Source organism: Cavia porcellus, unplaced genomic scaffold (genome assembly GCF_034190915.1).
Source record: "Cavia porcellus strain 051 isolate PalLab524CR breed Dunkin Hartley unplaced genomic scaffold, mCavPor4.1 scaffold_12, whole genome shotgun sequence".
Lineage (NCBI taxonomy): Eukaryota > Metazoa > Chordata > Mammalia > Rodentia > Caviidae > Cavia > Cavia porcellus.
In genome coordinates this window covers 79,109,535-79,116,887 of record NW_026947495.1, presented here as the reverse complement: position 1 = coordinate 79,116,887, position 7,353 = coordinate 79,109,535, and the positions used below count along the sequence as shown (strand labels likewise).

General features: G+C 37.8%; 1 long non-coding RNA gene across 1 annotated transcript; it reads left to right on the top strand.

The window, feature by feature from the left end:
* The first annotated feature begins 397 nt into the window (after positions 1–397).
* On the top strand, positions 398–7,152 carry LOC134478226 (uncharacterized). The gene is made up of 4 exons (XR_010050715.1): positions 398–796; positions 1,115–1,229; positions 1,928–2,626; positions 6,012–7,152. It is a non-coding gene; the product is annotated as an uncharacterized LOC134478226 (long non-coding RNA).
* Positions 7,153–7,353: the final 201 nt, after the last annotated feature.

The following is a 7,353-nucleotide window of genomic DNA, read 5'->3' as shown; positions in this document are numbered from 1 at the left end:
TAGAGGCATCTTTGTTCAGTGTTGACCTCCACAACTTAGGGTTTGGTTCAGTAAAAACACCATTTACCAGCTCATGGTTTAGCTCACCTCACCGGGGCCATGAGTTTGACTCCAGAGTGGATATGGACTCATTTCATAAGAAGCAAGTGGTAATCTCTGGACTCCCTTCTTCCTGGTGTGTGCGTCCAACCCTACAGCTGTGGAATTCTTGGACACTTTTAATCTTAAACATCTAATGCTTCTGCTTTCTGAGATGGGAGGGCAGTGATCAAAATTCTTGGTTAAAGCTTCCATAATTAGTCTTTATTGGCCTTGTTATATTAATCAGACTTTGATGCGGGAATATTTCTATAAATGTACTGAAAATTCAGTGTTTTATCCTATGTATGGAAGTTTTCCAAAAAAGAATATTTGAAGTCTTTGCTCAGGCTTTGCCTGCTGAAACACCACTATGAGTAGTATGTTTATCTGTTGTTCAATTCATCGCAGACTTCAGAAGTGCTTTGTAAGATTTTGTCTGAGATGTTGTTTGCATATATTTTTCTTTTTGTTCATAAACCATAGTTTTAATGTACATATGTTTTCCTCCTGAAATTTTGGGAATCATTTTAAACTAACCAGGAACTTTATTATTCAACATGGTGTGACCTAATAGATGAATTTCTTTAACTTGTTGCTAGGATAAAATGTGATGTGTCACAATTCATTGATTCCAGATTCTCAGCAGAAAGTTATCTGGAAAGCAGTAGTGTAGCAGCAGAATTGCATCTCGGCTGCTGCGAGGAGGCAAAGCTCAGTGAGTGAACACAGGGAAATGATGTCTGGGGAGCACAGTCGGGGAACAGTCTCTCCTGCTCTAGATGCAGAGGCAGGAACCTTCCTGGATCACCCAGTCAGCAGGAAGCGGGGATTTCAGGTCTGCTTGCAGTCTCTGCCCTGGGCCGGCTCCCACCCGACACTTCCTCTTCCCTCCTCTTAGGGGTTAGGACCTCAGTAAAGCTAATTTCATATCCCCAGCTCACTTAGCTCTCTTACTCTGGTGTCCGAAGATTGCTCTGCAGGAGGAGTTTTAAGAAAATCTTTTATTACAACCTGGTTTTCCAAAACTCCTTAGAGAACATGTTGAAGAGTCCCACGGATGACAACAGAACACCCTAGAACTTCCTCTTGTAGAACAGGAGGCCGAATCAGGAAGGTCTGCTGGAGGAGAATGGATCACATTCCAGGCGGTACGAGCTTTCCTAACATTGTCTATTTTTAAAAACCTTAAAGAAATTTAAAGTTCCTATTAATAAACTGAAAATACAAACATACTTCAATGATTATTTTTAAGTGGTTAGTTCTTAGTAATTTTCCTAGGAGAAAAAAATTCTGTAGTTGGAGGAAAAGACGACTCCTTCTCAGCATGGGCATATTAAAAAAAAATCTCTTGGGCATATTAAAAAAAATCATATATTTATAAGCAATTCACAGATAAATATTGTAATATTAGTTGATATTACTAATTTTAAAAAGTTTCATCTCTAAAATATTCTTGCATGCCATTTAAATCTTAATAAAATTAGTAAATGACTGGAGAGCCTGTTAGAAATATATACATTTACAATTTCTCTCATGTTGCTATGTGCAAAAATAACCAGGGGAACATAAGCAAACTAAACACTAAGAAAGCTGTCTAAATAGGCCGCTATTCATTTATTACGGTGAGTGTGCTTTACTAAAATTATGCTGAAAAGGCGTTAATTAAAAATATTTACTTAATATAAATAAAAGTGATGAAACACTCTTTGGTAGAGTGTGACACAATATTTAACTTTATTCAAATATTTTACAGAGTTTAATTTTGTGTTGTCTTGCTGATTTGGCTCAGGAGATGAATTTATAATGAAATTTTTTATTCTTTATTTATAAATGATGTGTTTATTAGAAGATGATGGCCCCGGTATCACTTTGGTCACCACGCAGCAGTGATTCAATCTTGGAGACGCCGACTTCCCGTGTGAGCTCCCGACTGCCGGAGCAAGGGTAGGAAACAGTGTGTGCTGAACAGTAGACTGAATAGTTCGCCCCCAGAGAAGGGGTGCCCTAGCTCTGAGCTGCAGGCTCCTCTGGAAGAGGGAAGAGCTCAGATAGGCGGGATTTTCAAAGACTGCAGGTCTTCCACAAGGGCTGCAGAAGGTGCTTGCAGCTTCTGATGTACATGGGTGACAGGACCATCGTACAGTCAATCAGAGAACAGCAGGCAGCAGCAGCAGCAGCAGCAGCAGCAGCAGCAGCAGCAGCAGCAGCAGCAGCAGCAGCAGCAGCAGCAGCAGAGGAGCAGGGTGCAGGATTGGACCAGGCTGGAGCGCAGCGGAGCCTGGGACCCTGCACCGTGCCCTGAGCCAGCACCTGCAGAACCAGGCGAGCCTCGAAACGGAGGCTGCTCCCTCGCCACTGTCAACAGGGAAAGACGAACATCCGAAACAACATTGAACTAGCGCTGTTTTCTGAAACAGAAACAGAAAAAATAAAACAACATGGAGCAATATTATAAGCAAATTGTTGAGAAACAGAAACTTGTAAAAATAAAATTGCAAACATAGGCAGAGGTTCCAAAAATGAAGAATACAAAAACGTCAAAAATGTAAGTTAAATAGGCATGTTTTCTTTTTAAATTTCTTTTAAAGATAATTGAGCTGATCATAATGCTGGGCTTACAGTATACGTGTAAAATGAAAATACACGTGGAGTTTTAGGCAGTAGCTGAGCTACCCTAAGCTAGGTAGCGCTGATTGACACTTTGTTCACAGGAACAGACTCTAGAGCAATGCTGACTGTGAGGTCTCTGATTGGCTGATGAGCTATGAGGAGGCGGGCCTAGGGGAGGAGGCGGTCCTCGAAAGGGATCCTGGGAACTGTACGGGGTCCCTCACCCCTTCCACGTGGGCTTCTCCCTTGACTTCTGCTTCCCAGATAGGAGCTGAGCAGCTTTTCTGTGCTCACCTTTGTAACATGACGTGTCTGCCTCTATGGCAGCCAAACATGGACTGAAACATCTGGAACCTTGAGCCAAACAAACCTTCTCTCCTTTAGCGGTGTATTCCTGGTGTTTTGTCCTGCTAGCAGAAAACTGACTCATATGGGAACACTTCAGTTTCTTGCTGTATTTCCAACATTATGCATGAAGTATTTATACATTGGAAAGTTACACGTGGGCATTATAATACTTAATTCAAACACAAATAAATGAAATAAAATTTAAAAGTGAAGCAAAATTTAACAGAGGAAAAAATCTATTCCCAAGTATATTTAGAGTTTTATATTATTTAATTTAACATTAATAACAACTTTTACATTTTAATTTATTGTTTTTATTTATTTATTTATTTATTTATTTATTTATTTTTGCTTTACAATTTATTATTTTTTATTTAAAATTTACACCAGAATAGTAATATTTTCACATAGTAACTGACAAAATAAGCACACAAAAATTTAGGCTAGAAAAGACTTGATAATAAATCTACCTTGACTTAGTTGACATTTAAGATACTAGTGCTATGTCCTATTTGACATTCTTTGCATGCAACTACAACTAAGACAAACTATATTTTGGGCTATAAAATGGCTTCAATACCTTTCAGAGATTGAAACCACATGAAATGTCTTTTCTGGTTGCAATGTGATTAAAGAATAATTTAATAATGAGGAATCATCAGAAAAATCCCCCAAACACTGAAAATTGAAAGTTGCACTATTACATGAAAAAAATAAATCAAGCTAGAATTTGTGCATATAACTAGGTGAATTATGAGAAAGTTACAGAAAACTTTATGAAATACAACTAGAGCAGCGCTTAAAAGGATCAAAAATATAACTTACAGGGGCTGGCGATATAGCTCAACAGCACGTTGCCTCCCTAGCAAGAGTGAGGTCCTGAGTTCGATTCCTGGTACTGCTCCAATGATAACTATGATCTTAGCACTTAAACAAGAAAAATAGTAAAATAACAATCTTAATTGGAACACAAAGGACAAAAAGAAAAATGCATCCATTTTGATGTAAATGATTGATGACATGAATAAAGGAAAGAAGCCAGCTTTGATCAGATCATTATAAACAAAGCATAATCACACATACTCTGTGGGTAGAATTATTCAACCCCTCCACACACTGCTGTCCTCACCTCACTTCAGATAGACCAAGCTGGGTGATGCTGCACCTGCATTCAGAGAAAGTCATGGAGAAGTCAGGATTAACGTGGCCTTAACTAGCTGATAACGGTTGACCTCTGTGCAGATGCTTTTGATGGTTTTGTATCCCTGCTGGATGTGACAGGGCAGCTGACCTCTGCAACTTTTTACCAAACTAAGAAGTACTGTAGAAACAAACAAACAAACAACAACAAAAACATCATTGGAGAAACTCAAATGAAAAGAAATTTTACAAAACAATTGTTTAAACTGTTGTTAAACAGCAACCATGAAAAGCAAGACAGTTGTCCTACACTAGAAGAAGCTAAGAAAATAGATGACTAAATGCAGCTTAGCATCCTGCACTGGGCTTGAGGTACAGAAATGTCCCTGCCTATGAGAGCGTGATTCCAGGACACACTTAGAATTCAGTTATCAGGAATGAACAAGAGTGATCTTTAAATTATGACAAATGTACCATGGTAATACAATACCTCAGCACCATGGAAAACTGAAATTATAGATTGCTGGTAATTGTCTTCATAACCTTTCTGTAAGTCTAAAAAGATACACTAAGTTGCAAAGAGATAGAAGAGTTGTAAAGGTTTTTGCCACAAATTATAAATGTCTGAAGAGATACATATTTCTAACCTGATTTAAACATTATCATATGCTGTGCAAATACCTTGAGCCAATCCATTAATATGCACAATTTCATGCTTTCATGTATCAATAAAAAATAAATAAAAAATTTAGATCCAGCTATCAGGGATATGGTATTATGAGATGGAAACCATTAGGTCAAAGAATGCTGCCAGAGGCAGAAGAAACTCATTTCTTATTTATAAAGGAAATATTTAGGGAAAAGAAAAAAACTGTCCTAGGCATGCTTTGTATCTAAATGACAGAATTTCAAAATACTTAGAGCAAAACCTGTTATAACTTAAAGAAGAACATATAATTATATTCCAAAATTCCAATAGCTTTAGACTAATAATTGATGAAACAAGTTAGCAGAAAATCAACAAGGATATAATACCCTAGAGTTTTATCAAACTACTTTACTAAGAAATACATAATTGTTTCAGTTTCTAAAACCTTAATGATGGAAAGCAGCCAAGCCTGAATAAGCCAAAGTTAGCATTTTTTTTTTTTAAACAGGTCAGTTGTTAGTGCAATTTTTCTGCATTATGGTTTATGGAACCAAAGCCTTGCTACAGATTCTGTGAAATTTCAATGACGGGCTCTTTGATATCCAGCTCAAGCGTCAGTCATGTCCATGAAAGCTTGTAGCTCAGAGTGAGGTTAGCCATAGGGTAGCGCGCTGGACCAACACTGTGCTTCTGTACACTACGTGCAGGAAGAGAGACCTGCAGGTAAGGACCAGGGGAGAGTGTTATGCAAGAGGTGGTGGACATGTAGTGCAAATCAAAATGTTAGTAAAAGACACTGCAGAAAATCTCCTGCATGTAGGGTGTGGTGACGAGGGGATCCATGGCTATATATCTTATAACATCATAATTGTAGTCGGTTTAAACATTGACCGTGTTTGTTTTTTTTTTTTTTTAATCACACCTCAATAAAACTCCCTCACCCTATTGAGAGAGGTGACATCACCAAGAAGAAGCTGGGAATTGCAGGGACTGGAGAGTTTGTGATGGAAATAGTCTGACACAGGCAGCCAGATGACAAACAGCCCCAGAAAGACTGCAGGCGAGGTCCTTCTAGAGGGAAATGTCCAAGGTACACAGGAAACACTGTGGTGAGGGGGTGGAAGCTTGATGTATGATTTCCGTAATCACGGAATTACCCCTTTGTTACTGCTTTCGTTTCCAGAAAAATGCCACCACTGTTCAGGATACCAGCACTAAATTCTCTGCTCCCAAAATGACAGGAAAGATTTGGATGGATTTTGAAAATTTATCTCTGCTGTCCTGCAGAATAAAAACATCCTGGAAAAAAATTCAAGCTTCCAAATCAATGAAGACACCTTGTCACCATTCAAGACAATAGGGAACATGGCCACAATGGCCAGAAGATGCAAGAGCTTCATTCCGGGCCTTGAAGAACTTTCAGCCTTCAACTGGTGCCCCTAACAGCAGCCAGGTCATCCTAGGGAGATGCAGGAGAGGGCAGCTGCTCTCAACATAAGTGTCAGAGGCAGAGTTGGGTATCTTGTGTAAAGGAAGAGAGGAGGAATTCGTTGAACACTGGGGTGATTATGTAGCAAATTTGTTCAAGATGCGGTCAGATAGCTGCAGGGTAGGAGCATTTGTGAAAAAGATGCACCTTTGAAGAGGATCACAATGAGAGGTGTCAAATTGTTTTTCCTGCAGCAATGGGTTATAGCATTTTATAAAGAGTTCATTATATCCACTTACATGTACACATCACATTTGTGTATCTATCCATAAATAAGCTCACACTTACACACCAAATCCATGTATTTATATGCACATATGTAGGTGTAGCTATCGAACTGGTTAATGCTATCATACTAACATACCTAATATAGAGATCATAGCTACATGGTTAGTTCTGATCATATGTAGGTATTGTACTATGAAGAAATACAAAACAGTGTTCCACTGAATTTGAACCTCATATCAGAAAATACTATATTTAATTAAATTATTAACATTGTGTTTTAAACATCAAGGCATTTGTGACTCTCTGCGAAATGTTTATTATGGTCCAGGGGTTGCCACAAGAAGGAATTTGTTCATTGCTGGTGTAAGAAAAACAGTGTGAATTCAGTTTGAAGGTCTGCTTCTGGTACTTAGTATTATAATCTTCCACAAACTAACCAGACAGACATCTATAAAATGAAAATGTTGAGTGAAATAAATTATTTGTCCCTATCTTTCTTATAATTGCATGATTAACACATATTTGTAAATATACACTGATTTTCCAAATTCACCTATTTAACAATTTTGCATTTATACATTTAAGAAGAAAAAAAGTCAAATGTTGAAGATGGTTTTTTATATTATGATAAAAATAACTATTGACTTGCAGATCTGCATAAATTTGTAAAGTTACTAATTTATTAGAGAAAAAAAGCAAAACAGTAAAAAGGGTAGAAATAATACAGAATTTCAAAAAAGCAGAAATCACTAGTTGATAAATTACATAGTTATCTTAGAAGTAGTTGTTCAAGTTACAAAATCAAAGC